This window comes from Canis lupus, chromosome 31 (genome assembly GCF_011100685.1).
Source record: "Canis lupus familiaris isolate Mischka breed German Shepherd chromosome 31, alternate assembly UU_Cfam_GSD_1.0, whole genome shotgun sequence".
NCBI classification, from domain to species: Eukaryota; Metazoa; Chordata; class Mammalia; order Carnivora; family Canidae; genus Canis; species Canis lupus.
The window spans coordinates 35,125,984-35,141,810 of record NC_049252.1 but is presented as its reverse complement, the minus strand read 5'-3'; the positions used below and the strand labels follow the sequence as shown (position 1 = coordinate 35,141,810).

The 15,827-nt window shown below is 41.5% G+C and overlaps 1 protein-coding gene across 3 annotated transcripts in view; it reads left to right on the top strand.

Moving 5' to 3' along the window:
* DSCAM (DS cell adhesion molecule) overlaps positions 1 to 15,827 on the top strand; it is a 729,459-nt gene that overhangs the window by 136,542 nt on the left and 577,090 nt on the right. The gene's annotated exons all lie outside the window — the stretch shown is intronic.

Here is a 15,827-nt window from a genome sequence, read left to right as displayed (position 1 = left end):
CTTCTAAGATGTTATGGTTCCTTTCTTATGGTGTTTAAGTTGATTTCTGGCCTCCTTGGCTATTGATCTGGAAAGGCCTTGTAGGCAGGGTTCACTGCTCCTGTTTTGCTCATCTTTGGATCATAAGTGACTGTGGGCTGGTTTTTGGAGAACAGTGGTGATGAGCATCTGATATGTTGTAAGAGGTTATAAATGCTGGCTTTTCTTTACATGTCTGTGTGAATGTGTGTGCAAGTGCGCACACGCTGCTTTCATGCAGTTCTTAAATACCACCAAAATTTTGCTCATTTATAGAATAAGAGATTGGAACTAAACTCTCACAGTGACTTAGCACTTCTGTTTTTCAGCTTATTGATTTTCTAGACAGTGTCGGTTACCATACAAGGACCATTAAAACAATCATTAAACCATGAGAAAAAATTAAATCTTTGGGCTTTAAAGTATATCCAGCAAACTAGCGTGTAACGGATGTTTGCAGGTTTTACTCAACACTCTCAAGTCAGAGTCCCTTGAACTTCACTGAATATATGCCTTGCTGTTGTGTTGATTAATCATCATAATTTAACTTAAAGTATTGAGAAAATACTGAGCTTAATGGCTGCATGTGATTGCAAATAATCATAATAGACTCACTTGTACACTTGTAGTTGTTGTGTGGTTTTTTAAAATTGTATTTATTTATTTTTGGTAATCGCTAAACCAAACATGGGGTTTGAACTCATGACCAAGCGTTGTGCTTTCCTGACTGAGGCAGCCAGATGCCCGTATTTGTTGTTTTAGATTAATGGTCTTAATGGCTTCTCTTTTGAGGTCATTTTAGTTTTTTAATAGCAGATGGAGAGATTCGATGACAAGTCCCTCTGGCTGAGCCCAGGCTCAGAGTGAAGGGTACTCCCACTCACATAGTGAGGGCTTGTGGGTGTGCCGAGGGGCAAGATGTGGGACAGTATTTGTGATCTCCCACACTCAAGAATCTGGGTGGATGGAGTCTGGACCATCACAGCACAGCCATCAAACAGCCTCCAGGATTTGCTGTGGAGGGAGTGTCAGGAGGGAGGGTTATAAACTGCCTCCCTGTGCTTCTAATTGAGGACACATATGCCATTTCTGTTAATATTTGATTGGCCCAAGCAAGTCACATGGCATATCTGACTTCAGTGAGATGTGCCTGGAAGGAGAGAACAGCTGGAGATGTGGGTGAGAACTAGAAATATCTACCGAAGGCTTTATATGCCTATCGATGTGGCTATCCATATCTATAGATATGTTTTATATGTTCATAATATAGGTTATATTTATAAAATGTTCTGTGTGCATCCTTATGTTTCGTTGGCATCTTTAATTAGTTTTATAGCTCTTCAGGTTTCATCTTGGTGCAATGGATATGAAGACAATTTTTCTTCAAACATGAACCTAACTAAATAAAATAAAAAGAATTGTATATCTGGTGAGCGGGGAGAGGGTGCTGATATGCAAATGCAGAGTTGGTGTCTTGCTGATAGGTTCTGAGGATACCCACATCTCCTCAATCATGCTTTACCCTTTGGCAAAAATTTAGAAAACGATGTGTGTACCATGGATGAGCACTTGGCTTTTCTTTTTTCTCACAAAAATGTCCAGAAAACCAATATCCTATAGGCTTTTTATCTCATTAAGGAATACTTCAGTAGCAAGTTTTTGTTTGTTTTTCAGGAAGCCGTTTAATCAAACACAAGGTAGTCCCACGATCCTCCACGTGGCTCCGATGGTGTCTGTGTGCACGTGTGTGTGTGTGTGTGTGTGTGTGTGTGTGTGTGTAGAGAGAGAGAGAGAGAGACTGAGACACATGCAGAAAGAGAGTGAGTCAGAGTTGTTTTCATTCTCAGGGAGTTCAACCTGAGAACAGGGCTCCGGAGCAGTGTTATGATCTGTAAGTAGGAACCTAGTCTGGAAATTAACCCTGTAATGCAACTTGCCGTAGCTTACTGTTGGACCCTGTTTCCAGCGCCTGAGCTCAACCCATCGGAGCTGCCAAAAAATGCCCAGGGAAGGAGGTTATGATGCCACTGGAGGTGATAATATGGTTTAAAACATGGTGGTGGGGGGGAATCTTAATTAATAAACTAGTTTTGGATGGTTTTGGTGGAGTAGGATTACATTTCTCCCAGGTGGCCAGAGCCCTGAGTGGGGCAGGGCACAGATAACCACATAAAGGAGACAGGGAGGTTTAGAGGATGAGCCTGGGGCCTCCCTCCTGTAGGCAGCAGGCACTAAGTGGTGAGGGAGTGCCAGGGATTCTCAGCAGTAGGGGCAGCCTGGCACAGTGCAGAGGTCCCAGGGATCCAGCAGCTTTTCTGAGTTAGTGCTCAACTCCAGCAAAGATATCCCGAGTGTATGCACGGCAGGTGGTCTGCAAAAGTTTAATTTGTCTGTGATTTGTAAATAAACTCATGACCCTGGTGCCTCCTTGCTGAACTGGTTAGATTTGGTGGTTGGCAGGGCGATCACCCCAGGTCAGTCTTTCTGGGATTCCAGGGACAGCCCAGCCGACAGTGAATCTGGCTGGGAAAGCTCCCAGGAAACATGCCTGCTCTACACACATCGCTTCCTTCAATGGAGGAAGGGCAGGAACTAAATCCACCATGGAAACGAGGCTGTGTGAATATCCCACCACAGTGGGTAGAGTGGGAAGAGAAGACTGGGAGCGGGGCTGATCCAAGAAAGCCAGAGCTCCCACAGGCCACACAAGGCCTTGGCCAGTGTCCCTGCATGCCTGGGGCTTGCAGCAGAAAGTTGCCTGCACAGGGAGAGGCCTGCCCGCTGGGGGTCCACTCTTGTCCCATCAGCGTGGGTCCTACTACTCAGCCTCTTGGGTCTAGGGCACCCCAGGGGAAGGCCAGAGCGGAAAGGCCTGCTCTCGGTCGGTGAGCATATGGCTTCTGCAGACCTTCTAAGCCAGGGCTCTTTGGAATCTAGGCCAAGGTAAGTGGGTATCTACCACCTAGGAAATCCTACCAATGAAAAAAAATTAAATATCGGTGTATTCTTATAAAAAGAAAGGAATGGCTTCTCTGGGTACGTCTCACTAATTTTTGCCCTTTACTTTGGTTGAGCAAATCAATGGCTGGGCTATGTTCTTGCCGGAGTCAGAAGCACCAGTCATGTCTGTCTGGGCTTCAACGTGAGCTGCATGGATTCATCAGCTGTTCCGACAGTTGTGTTCATTAGCTTCTTACACATGAAGTCATGCACTGATTTCTTTCTGGGGAGTTTTCGGTTGGCCTGACTCTAGACTCAGGAATCAAGCTGTGCCTCTTTGTCAGATAAGGTCATTAGATCACTGTATTAAGCACCTAAATGAGTTCACTTCTTTTAAACGATCTTTGGAAAGAATCCTCCAATGGTCTTGTTATGGACTGAATGTTCATGTCTCCTTAAAATCCATATGTTGAGGTCCCAACCTCCATTGTGATGGTATTTGGAGGTGGAGCCTTTGGAGGGGATTAGGGTTTGAGGAGGTCATGAGGGTGGGGCCCTCCCTATGGGATTAGTGTCCTTAAAAGAAGAGACACTAGGACTCTCCCTGTCCACCGTATGAGGACAGTGAGCAAGTGGCCATCTAAATCTCAGAAGAAGGCTCTTCCCACACCCCGACCTTTCAGGCAGCCTGATCTTGGACTCCCAGCCTCCAGAACTGTACAAAATAAATGCTTCTTGTTGGGATGCCTGGGTGGCTCAGCAGTTGAGTATCTGCCTTTGGCTAAGGGTGTGATCCCGGGATCCGGGATGGAGTCCCGCATGGGGCTTCTTGCAGGAGGCCTGCTTCTCTCTGCCTCTCTCTCTCTGTCTCTCATGAATAAATAAATAAAATCTTTAAAAAACAAATGCTTCTTGTTGAAGCCACCCAGTCTGTGGGGGTGTGTGTGTGTATATGAATTTATATATATATAAAAATATATAAATATATATTTATATTTTATATATAATATTTTAAATATTTATATTTAAAATATAAATATATTTATATTTTATATATAATATATTCATATATTATATATAAAATATTTATATTTTATCTATATGTAAATATAGATATAAAATGGTAGCCGGAGCTGAAAGTAGCAATCCTATAATTCCCCCAGGGGAAGGAGAGGCACATTATGAGTATCACATAATGATACTGCTGTGCCCTCTGCTTTGTTATCTTCCTGGGCTCTTCACCTGGCCACAGGGTAGCACATGGTCAACCTTCACACTCATCCTCTGGCAAATGGATGATAGGAACTGGTGACTGTATGGAGGGAATGCACCTCAGGGACAGGTGCACACTGTGCATCGAATGTCCTCAACGAACAGGATGGATCCTTCTTACCTAACAAAAGAGCCAGGAGAAGCAAGGGCGGTGATGTCCATGTGCATTTTCAAACGTCCTTATTGCTTCTCTTTCTCTAAGCACAAATGAGAGACTTTTAAATTTCAGAATATTAATGCAGCCCAATACAAATGTAGTAGCTTGGATAGTGATGTGCCTTGGGAGGTAGTGCTGATGGGGAGATACCTAAGAGCCCAGCTCGGCAAAGAACAATATCGACAGCTTCATATTTGGGTTTTCGCTCAGTGGCCTGTTGTGAGTTTCTAACCGATTAGGGAGGCTGGCGACGAGAGAGCCCAGCATTCTGTGTCTGTTTCCTCTGATAAAATTCTGAGAATCTCACTGGGGGTTTAGCTACATTAACATCAAAGACACAGCCCAAGGGTAACCAGATTTGGAAAATGGAAACAGTGAACATATTACTATTCCCTGAGACTCTGCCTCCCTCTTTAGCACTGGCCCAATTTTCTGCTGCGCTATTTCCCATATGAACACCTTTATTAGCGATGACTCAAGGAGAATTTTATCTCTTAGGATCAATGAGTTCAAGTCCACGGATGATGATCTTTTTCCTGTGTTTTGGGCAAAAGTGAGCAATTTTCTGCCCACATTAAATATCAGAGGACATTAGCCCAGCACTTGACATGAAACCCTCGCTGCAGTTTATGGATGCAGTATTTGGGTCTGGTCAGCGTAGATAAGGCAGGATCTGTGCCCCCCCTCCCCCGGGGGTGGCTTCTGCTCTCAGGGATTTGAAGGGTGAGATTACCCAGTTGAGTGTGGTGTGAGCTTGGTGACGGGCAGGGGGACACACACCTTCAGCGTTTTTGCCTGGGGAGGTACGGAAGTTTTCACAGAAGTGGTGGTCCTTTTAAGAAAATGTTGGTGTGCATTTTAGGATGCAGAGACTAACTACATCATAGATCCAGTCACCCCAGTTAGGCAAGGTTTTCATGTTTCAGCAAATGTAAACGAAGAGCAGGTTTGATGTGCTCTGTTGTCTTCTGGAGTGCGGTGGGGACACAGCTGCCGGGGGCAAGGACAGCTGTCATGTGGCCGGGTGTCTCTGTGGTCGTGCTCCTGCAACCATAAGACCATGTGTGATCTCGCCCGCCTTCTAAGACACTCGGATTTTCCCTTTACTAGTCACCGAGCATTTTCAAGGCAATCTGAGACAAAGCTGCTCAAGTTGCCATGGTGATAAGACCCAGTTCTGCCCTCAAGGTGCTTCTGAGTGAAGGGAATGAGATCAGAATGATTAAGGGGACAGGCCGTTCCGTGGCCTGAAAGCCGGGTCTTTGATTTTTTTTGTTTTTGTTTTTGTTTTTGTTTTTGTTTTTTTTTAATTTATTTTTTTTATTGGTGTTCAATTTACTAACATACAGAATAACACCCAGTGCCCGTCACCCATTCACTCCCACCCCCCACCCTTCTCCCCTTCTACCACCCCTAGTTCGTTTCCCAGAGTTAGCAGTCTTTACGTTCTGTCTCCCTTTCTGATATTTCCCACACATTTCTTCCCCCTTCCCTTATTTTCCCTTTCACTATTATTTATATTCCCCAAATGAATGAGAACATATAATGTTTGTCCTTCTCCGACTGACTTACTTCACTCAGCATAATTTTAAAGGTACCAGGGATGTGATGAGCACTGGGTGTTGTATGCAACTGAGGAATTACTAAAGTCTACATCTGAAACTAATGACGTGGACTTTGTTGGCTAATTTAATTTAGATAAATAAAAATAAAAGTACCAGGGAGTTGCAGGAACAAAGAAAGATTGCTTTCTCGTTTGCTGAAAAAGAAATTTGTAGGTCCAAATGGAAGCTGTTAAAGGAACTTTCTTTTTCTTTTCTTTTCTTTTCTCTTTTCTTTTCTTTCTTTTCCTTTCCTTTTCCTTTTCTTTCTTTTCTTCCTTCCATCCTTTCATCCTGCCTGCCTTCCTCCCATTCATTCATCCATGCACCAATATCTATCTAACATCTATCAATGTATCTATCTTCTTTCTTTTTCTTTTTCTTTTTCTTTTTCTTTTTCTTTTTCTTTTTCTTCTTTTTCCTTTCTTTCTTTCTTATTCTTTCCTTTCTTTCTTTTTTCTTTCTTTCTTCTTTCTTTCTTTCTTTCTTTCTTTCTTTCTTTCTTTCTCTTTCTTTCTTCTTTCTTCTTTTTCTTTCTTTATCTATCTATCTATCTATCTATCTATCTATCTATCTATCTATCTATCTATCATCTATCTTGATTTTCAGCAAGTAGGAGCCTCATTGCAAACACTGGATATTAGCACAGGAGGGATGTAGCAGACTAGAATTCGGAAGATGCAGAGGTGTAATATTTTCACTGTGCTGTATTTTGGGCAAGTGCACAGGAAGGGAAGTGCCTGGTCTCTTTCTTTGTTACAGCCATTAATTGATTGTCCTTTCTCCACTTAAGTCTATTTTCACTAAATTAGTCTTTGCATGTTACTCCACTGCCACCTGAAAGTAATTAAAAACTTTGCGGTGCAGAGGAAACCCTCCTGACCCTGGGAACGAAGATCATGTTAGATGAGTGGCTCAGGTCTGGCAGTCCGGAAATAAACCACTGGTGAGATCCTGGAAGGCCCAGAGTGAACAGAAGGTCTACTAAGTGTCAGCCTTCAGAGAGAAGACGCATTCCCGTTCTGAAAATTGGAAATTGTATTGAAGGTTATAGCTCAAAACAACAACAAAAAAAGTTTTTGACTTTTGAACTTCTGGGACAAGTAGACACATGGCTAAAGACATGTTAACATAATATAAGAAAGAAAGAAAGAAAGAAAGAAAGAAAGAAAGAAAGAAAGAAAGAAAGAAAGAAAGAAAGAAAGAAAGAAAGAAAGAAAGAAAGAAAGAAAGAAAGAAAGAAAGAAAGAAAGAAAGAAAGAAAGAGAAAGAAAACAAAACAAAGGCAAGGGTGGTAGCAAATTTATCCCAGAGCATCTCAGGATGTGTGTGTGTCTGTGTGTGTGTGTGTGTGTGTGTGTGTGGTGTGTGTGTGAAACACCCCTTCTTCCAGGAAAGTACTGGGTTGTTAGGTCAGCCTAACACTGCTTGGTTTCCCACCAAGAACCACCAGGGGACTAGGGCTGCTGATTGCAGCTCCCACAGATTAGCTGGTGACTAGGGAGCGAGCGTTTTTTTTTTTTTTTTTTTTTTTCCCTGCCTCAGCTCCCTTATGTGGAGAAAAGATGGCTTTCCTGGTCCCCCTCCTAATAAAATAACAGATTATTAAAATTCAAAATTGAATGTTTCATTTCTCAAGTCAACTTTTTTTTTTTCTATCTTAGATTGAACCTCACAGAATATTTACTTTATGCATTTGTTGGAGGTTCAGTGGTTTCCTAGGAGGACTCCCAGGATGCAGCAGATATTTTTACTCACCTCTGTGATTTATTACAGGAAGAGGATACAGAGCAAAATCAGCAAAGGGAAAAGGCGTGTGGAGAGTTGTCTGAAGGAAACCAGGCACAGGCTTCCAGGAGTCACATAGTCACTTAATCCCCGTAGCAGGGAACAATGACAACGAACATGAAATACTATCTACTAGGGAACTCATTAGAGAATCAGCGTCCAAGGATTTTACTGGAGGCAGGTCACGTGGGCACCCTCTGCCTGGCAGGTACCAAAATTCCAGAGTCCCAGGAGGAAAGCAGGTGTTTAGGTGTTCAAGAAACCATATCATTTGTATAGTTTAGACACAGTGAGGTGGTGGGAACCCTCCTGAAATTCCAGTTCCTGGACACCAGCCCAGCGTCAGCCTTGCAAACAGGTCTGTTAGGGAAAAGCAATTCCAGACCTATCATGTTAACTCCTTTCTACACAGGGCAGTTTTCTCGGTGATGGTGGCTCATTGCTCGTCACCCATTCAACAGTCACTTTTTGGATGTGCCCAGCACCAAATGCTGGAGAAAGCACATGAGTAACATTGTCTATACTCTAAGGGTTTTATCGCCTCATCACATCCATGTTTCTCCAAGCCTTTAGGTTGCTCTCACTCCCATTTTTTTTTAATATCCCAAAACATATAGATCCAGAGTCTTCCTCTCTCTACCTAAATGTAAACGGAGTTTCATTTGGTCTCTGGCTTTTAGGGACCTCCTGTCTGCTCTCTCTATGGGGTTTGGTTCTCTCTAGACATGACACAGATGGTCACCCATGTCAGTCAGTTATGATTTGGACCCAAGTGCACTTTCTGGTCTCTTGTTCATCTGTGAGATTTTATTTCAGGAACGTTGAAGGCAATGAAGACAATCATACGGTCATTAATATTACTATCGTCCAGCTGATGCTGCATCAAAGCATCAAAGCATGATGTCATGCATCAAAGTATGTTTAGGCAGCATACGACCGTGTAAGAAAGCAGGATTCAAGATTTGTAGACATCATTTTTGACTCAGGATAAGAGATCAACATGAATTCAAGGTGAAGACCTGAGTTAAGCGTGGACTGTATCATATGGGGCTTTTGGTGCTGTTTCCCTTGTGCTGGGCCAGCCCAAGTGGAGGAGAGTCCCTCCCTAGGTGGACAGGTGGCAGGGGCCCCAGAAAACTACCAGGTGGTGTCACAGGGCCTGTCAGCCCATTGTGGCTTCAGTTCTGGGCAGATAAGACAGGACCGCAAAGCTCCCAGCTCCCTAGACTTCCTCTGTCCTCAGTAGCCACATGACCAGGAGAATCCCCAGCCCACACGGTTGCCACCGTTTTGTTTTCTGACCTCAGGCCTTCTGGGCATCATGAGATCCCAGGTACACTGGCCATTTACACCAGTTAGTTTTCACTGGTCCTTTTCCAGTTCCCAGATCTTTGGAGGTTTCTGTTGATTGCTCTTGTGTTGCTGCTGGTGGATTTCCCAAGCTTTTCCTCAGGTATCTGAAAATTGACACTCACAATCGCTCATGGATCCATTCTCCAGTCCTCAAGAGGTAGTCTCTTTCTGTTTCTGGAATCTGAACCCCGCTCTCTCAGACAGCTCCTCCTATCCCAGATGTTGTCTTCATGTTTCCCGTCACAGATGATCCTCCTTCCTTGTGGTCTGTTCCTTGATCACATGCTGTTGTCATGACACCTCTTGCTTGTCTCGGACCTGTTTTTACCAGTGCTCTCCTCTGGGGCTTCTGCCATCATCTCTTTAGTGATTATCATATTTCTTATGACACAGATGTTTAGGCTCTCCAATTTTAAAGAAATCTTTTCCTTTCTCAACTTTCCATGCATGTGTTATTTTTTTTTTTTCCTGGAAAATTTGTTGAAAGGAGAGGCTGAACTCACTACTCTTCCTAATCTTGTGTGGTCTAGGCTCTACCACTTGCATGCTGTTGACACTTAGATTTTCAAGGTCATCCATGACTTCCTAATGTCAAATCCCAATGGCAAGTTCTCTCTGACTTCCTTGAAGAATCTACACTGTTGACCCTCCTCTTCCATTGGTTGCCCTCCTTTGATTGGTGAACTGTACTACGTTGTCCTGGTTGACTTTCTCCTCTCTGATTATTTCTGAACTATTTCCTAACTTATCTTTTCCTCTGCTCAGAAATGTGAATAGACCCCCAAATCCAATCTTCACTCCCAGCTCCTTCCAATATTCACTTTATCAGTCATTTCATTTTTTTTCCCCAGGGCTTTATCCATCATGTCTATGTAGATGATCCTAACTTTGGGCCTGTCTTCTCTCCTGGGCTTGCTTATTCCCAACTGTCTGCTCCCCTCTTGCTCCCTTCTTGCCCCCTCCAACAGAGCATAACTGAAGCAGAATTCAGCATTCATTCTAACCACTAATGAATTTGTCTTTGAATTACTCCTTTCTTTTTTATCCCCCTGGATTTTAACTATTCGCTTCCAAAGTTTCACAAACTAGTGATAAATAACACACCTTAAAACGAAAGAAGTGTATACTATCATGGTTCTGGAGGCTAGAAGTGCAAGATCAAACTATCAGCAGAGCCATGGTCTCTCTGAAGTCTCTAGGGAACAATCCATTCTATGCATTTCTTCTGGCAGTTCAGCCAGTCCTTGGCATTCCTCAGCTTACAGATCTTTGCATCACTGCACTGTCTGCCTCTTTTGTCACCTAGCTTTTGTCCTGGGTATGTCCCTGTGTCTCTTCCCTTCTTATGAGTACACCAGTCAGGTTGGATTAAGGGCACACCCTACTCCGGTATGATCTCGTCTTAACTAATCACATTCATGACGACCATCTTTCCAAATGAGGTCATACTTTGAGGTTCCAGGAAGGACATGAATTTGGGGAGGATGCTCTGCAACCCTGTGTGTTAATAAATCCTTCTGGTTTCTTTTGACCCTCTCTCACACCTGTTTTACATCTTGCTATCACATGCTTGACAGCTAACAAATGTGTATCAGGTAAGATCTTGAAATAAAAACAATCTCAAAAGGAAGGAAACAAAGAACAGAGACTTTCAGTGCGAAGTGCCCATACCTGAATGACCGTACCCGTGCTGGCTCCTTTGCCCTGGCTCAGCTGTGTTAGAATGCCAGCTGGCAGACACACCATCAGCTGCTTCTCCCTCAGCTGTGTGTAGCCTGCCCTTGTGTCAGACTGGGCTGGAGCCAGGATGGGGACAGAATCAAGATGTTCCATGCCAAGACACCAGGGACTATAGGCAAACTGCTTGACTTGTATTTTCAGATCATTCTATGGACTGAATTGTGTCCCCACACTCATAAGCCCTAACCCCTGATATTTGGAGATAGGGTCTTTAAATGGTAATTAAGAGTAAATGAGGTTTTAAGGATTGAGCTCTAATCCAGTAGGACTATGGCCTTAGAAAAAGAAAGAGACTTGTGAACACAAAGTGAGAAGGAAAAAGGGCTCTTACCAGAAACTCGCCCAACCAGCACCCTAATCTCTGATTCCCAGCCTCCAGAACTGTGAAAAGTACATTCCAGTTGTTTAAACCAGTCTATGGCTTAAAGTCTATGGTACTTTGTTATGGCAGCCTGAGCCGACTCATGTAGATAATATGCATATACATTCACTTTCTCAGTCTACTTCTGCCACTTTGGAACTCTGCATGTTAACATTGCTCCCCCACCTGGTTTTCTGGATAACACTGAACATTAATAAATAACATAAATGAAACAGCTCTCATGCTTTTGATAAATGATTCTATTTTCAAGTGCAGTGGATATTTTTGTAATTTAAAGTTCTACGCTTCCCTCCCCTAAGGGAAAAGGAGACATTTATTAATGGAAAAATGAATAATAAATTTCCCAAATGGCTAGTCATCTGAAAACTTATATGCAATACCAAATTTCCCATGCGAGTAAAATCATATGGTATTTATTGTACACCTAAAACCAATGTAACCTTGTTGTCAACTATATTCAAATTAAAAAAATTAAAAATTTCCCCCAAAGTACCCAAATTCAAGTCAATCCCAAAATAACTATTTCTATTGTATAAATAATTATTTAGGATTGAAACATCTACAACTAAGCTTGATTTGTACTGACCTTGCTGTGTCCATGTGTGGGGAACTAATGAGAATATTTACATAAGTCCTTGACTGGCTCAGTTGATAGAACATGTGATTCTTGATCTCAGGGTCATGACTTCAAGCCCCACAATGAGCACAGAGCTTACTTTTAAAAAGGGGATTTTTAGAGAATATTTTTGTCTGTTTAGTTTCTGGAAACATAGTGATGATGCATACTATTAACCATCCAGAATTGGGCCTGTTTAAAGAATTGAAAATTTCCAGCTGCTCTGTGTGAGCACAGTCAAGATGTTCTTTGTGGAGAAGCTAATAAGCAGATACAGTAAATAAACAAAGACTGTTTTTAAAATACTCTTCCAGGGAAAGCTTCAGGCTCCTCACCTTTCATTTTACCAACAGTCTGTGTGACATCTTGGGTTGGAACTTAGAGAGATCTGGCTTTGGGTCCCAACTTCACAGCTGTGAGAGCTTCAACAATTAATTACCTTTCTGTGGAATTGGACAGTGTTTTGATACAGATGAGAAATGCCAAGGGAGGTGCTCTATGAATTATAAGTACCTAGCCAATTCCTGGTCTCTAGCTATGCATTTGTCTATCTAGTCGGAAGGCATGAGGATGGTCTCTAAAGCTGATGTATAGGTACACATTCCCAATCCACCACAGCCCACACTGTGGCCTTGGGCTAATCACATAATTTTCTATGCCTCAGTTTCCTCAATTGGAAAATGACAGCAACAGCAATAACTATATCATCAGATGGTTGTAATGATTAAATGAGTTACTTTACGTATAATGCTTAGAGCAGTGTTTGACATAAATGTTGTTGTTACTTATCTTCTGTCTAAAGTATCCCTGCTCCAGAAAGCAGGTGCTCAGGACTACGTGGTTTCCAAACAATAAGAAACTGCTTGTATGAGCTTATTATGGACTAAAAGCAGACATAATTCTATTTAAGAGGAATTATTAAAATGCCAGGTATGCCAAATGATCTGAAATCCTGCAGTTTCAACATGAAGGCATTAGAATGCTACTGAACTAATAATCTATTGGTTTTATCAAAATAAACAACACTTGCTTTTTTAAATGTTTACTTTTCTTAAACAGAAATCAGGTAATGTAAAATGAGCAATGAACTAGAATGAGAGTCTCTTTACTTTTTACCTTACCCTCAGAGAGAAATTAGAAGACCTGTTTGAGGAAAGGTTTGAGCTTATTTAAAACACTTGCAACACTTTTGGGGTTAATAAATGGCTGATGATATATGTCAGGTTCTATTGAACAATTTCTAATTGCCCCATAGGTGGTTATTCTCAGCAACCCCACTTCTCAGATAAGAATACTGAGCCTCACCCACACCCTTACCTTGTAGTTCTCCTTCTCTAGAAAGTAGAGATTTTGTCTTTTGAAAAGTCTTTTGGTTTTCTATAGCACCCAAGTGTGTGTGAGTCAACAAAGGTTGTCAGTTGAATGACAAACAACTTCTAATAGCTATAACTTGAGAACAGGGACTTATTTAAACAAGAAAAACATTTTCCAATATGGTATGATTCTGGATAGTTGACATATCTAGGACATTTCATGTGGTTTGGAGACAATATGCTTAATGTTTTTTAAAGCAATATTCTGCAACTAGAGAAAAATCCAAATAGAGAAACTGTCTAGGATAAAAATAATTTTCTTAATTTCAGTTTAAAATTGTTCCTTCCTTGGGCTGCCTGGGGGGTTCAGCAGTTGAGCATCTGCCTTCTGCTCAGGGTACGATCCCATAGTCCCGGGATCAAGTCTCACATCGGGCTCCCCGCGGGAAGCCTGCTTCTCCTTCTGCCTGTGTCTCTGCCTCTCTCTCTGTGTCTCTCATGAATAAATATATAAAATCTTTAAAATAAAAATAAAATAAATAAAATAAAATAAAATAAAATAAAATAAAATCGTCCCTTCGTCCTCAAGTATAACATTAGGATACCTGGCATATAATAGTAGCTTGATAAATATTTATCAAATTGAATCTTCAATGAGCAACTGTTCCCTTAAAATTATGGTATTTTCTTTCAAATTATTCTTAATGCTTTAAGAAGAGCTTTTACTTTCACGTATATATATTTACTACTCTGAAGCTCAGTTTCACATCAGCTTCTTCTCCCAGTATGAAGAAATGTCTGGGCAGGCCAAATCTCATGCAACCTGGTTTCACAGCAGACTTTCACAAAATGATGATGTTTTAAGGGAAACAGATATTCCCAAATCCCCAATATTTATTATTCCCAAAGCAAAAGCTGTCCCCCATTATTTTCATGAAATTATTTTTGTGAACTTACAGTTCCATGCTGTGACATTTATTAAAATATAGCATTGATGGGTGAGTGTACAAGACAAAGGAGATTCTTACATGCCAAGACATTTAGGGGCCTTTTAGAGCATTTCCTAATGCACCAAGTCCACCGCCAAACCATCATTCCTCATGTTTTATTTTACTAATTTCTCTAAAGGGAGCTACACACACATCATCCCTCAGTAAACCCAGTCAACTCTTCTGTCTGGCTTTTGTGGGAGGAGTGCCTGTTTCAAACGTGGATCAGCATGCTTCACCAATTTCTGTTGCCACATATGAAAACTTTAGAATTTCTGTGTGGAGGAGCGTCAGAACATCTTTCTGATGTGGATGAGGGAGCCTTAGAAAGAAGGTCACATGACCAGCAGCAGGAGTAGTGGCTGTCTAGCTGGTGGGCTCACCCGTGTGAGTCCAGGTGATGATGGTAATGTTGCCTAGAGCATCGTTTATCTCTATCACAGGATCAGATTTGTGTTGAAAAGTTATTTAATGCAAAAAGGAGTCATCTGGGGAGTGGATGGCAAAGTGGAGACTCAAACCTGGGATTTTCTTTGTGTGTGTGTGATTGTTTTGCCCTAGTAACTTAAAGATCTTTTATTACTTACATAAGGCATTGTATTTATTTTTTTAAGATTTCATTTATTTATTAGAGAAGGAAGGAGAGAGAGCACAAGCAGGGAGGGAGTGGGGAGCCTGCTCAGGGCTCTATCCCAGGACCCTGAGATCATGACCTGAGCCAAAGGCAGATACTTAACTGACTGAGCCACCCAGGCACCCCAAGGCATTGTTTTCAAAGTCACCATTTGTGATTATATGACTCTTGTAAGAGATGCACAGGCGAGATAAAAGTACCCGATCAGGGCTTATTTCAAGTCAATGAGCTTACAGTAGTTGAAGGAGCTGCCCTCACTACTTCCGGCTTGGAACTGTTGATTTAAAAGAAGCTCATTGAAAATAGTGCTTCTCAACATAAGTCATTTTGAAATAGACTTACAATCCTGAGCTTCTGAGTTTTATTTCAATATCAAATATCTCAAATGCATTTTGATGCAAACAAGATGTTGCAGAGCTTGGAATGTGTGCTGGTAGCTTCTAAAATATAAATATATTCCTTTTGAGGCAGAAGTGTCCTTAGATAGATGTTTCTAGACTTTTTTTTTTTTTTTGGATCAGGGACCAGCTGAGGAAGTAATGCAAACTATAGGACAGTGGATCCCCAGGTAGCACATAAGCACCCAAACCTGCATGAATTCTGAAACCTCTCTGCTTCTCTTCAGATTTGCTACTCGTCTAACTCTCCCAACACCATCCTTACCTGTCCTCACCCAGACTAACTGGGTGTTTATCCCAGGTGAAACCCTCTGATAGACACATCAGGTGGTGTGTTTTTCTCTTTTCTTTTCTTTTCTTTTCTTTTCTTTTCTTTTCTTTTCTTTTCTTTTCTTCTTTCTTTTCTTTTCTTTTCTTTTCTTTTCTTTTCTTTTCTTTTCTTTTCTTTTCTTCTTTTCTTTCTTTTCTTTTTTTCTTTCTTTTCTTTTCTTTAGTTCCTTTTTCTTTTTCTTTTTCTTTTTCTTTTTCTTTTCTTTTCTTTTCTTTTCTTTTCTTTTCTTTTCTTTTCTTTTCTTTTCTTTTCTTTTCTTTTCTTTTCTTTTCTTTTCTTTTCTTTCTTTTAATAA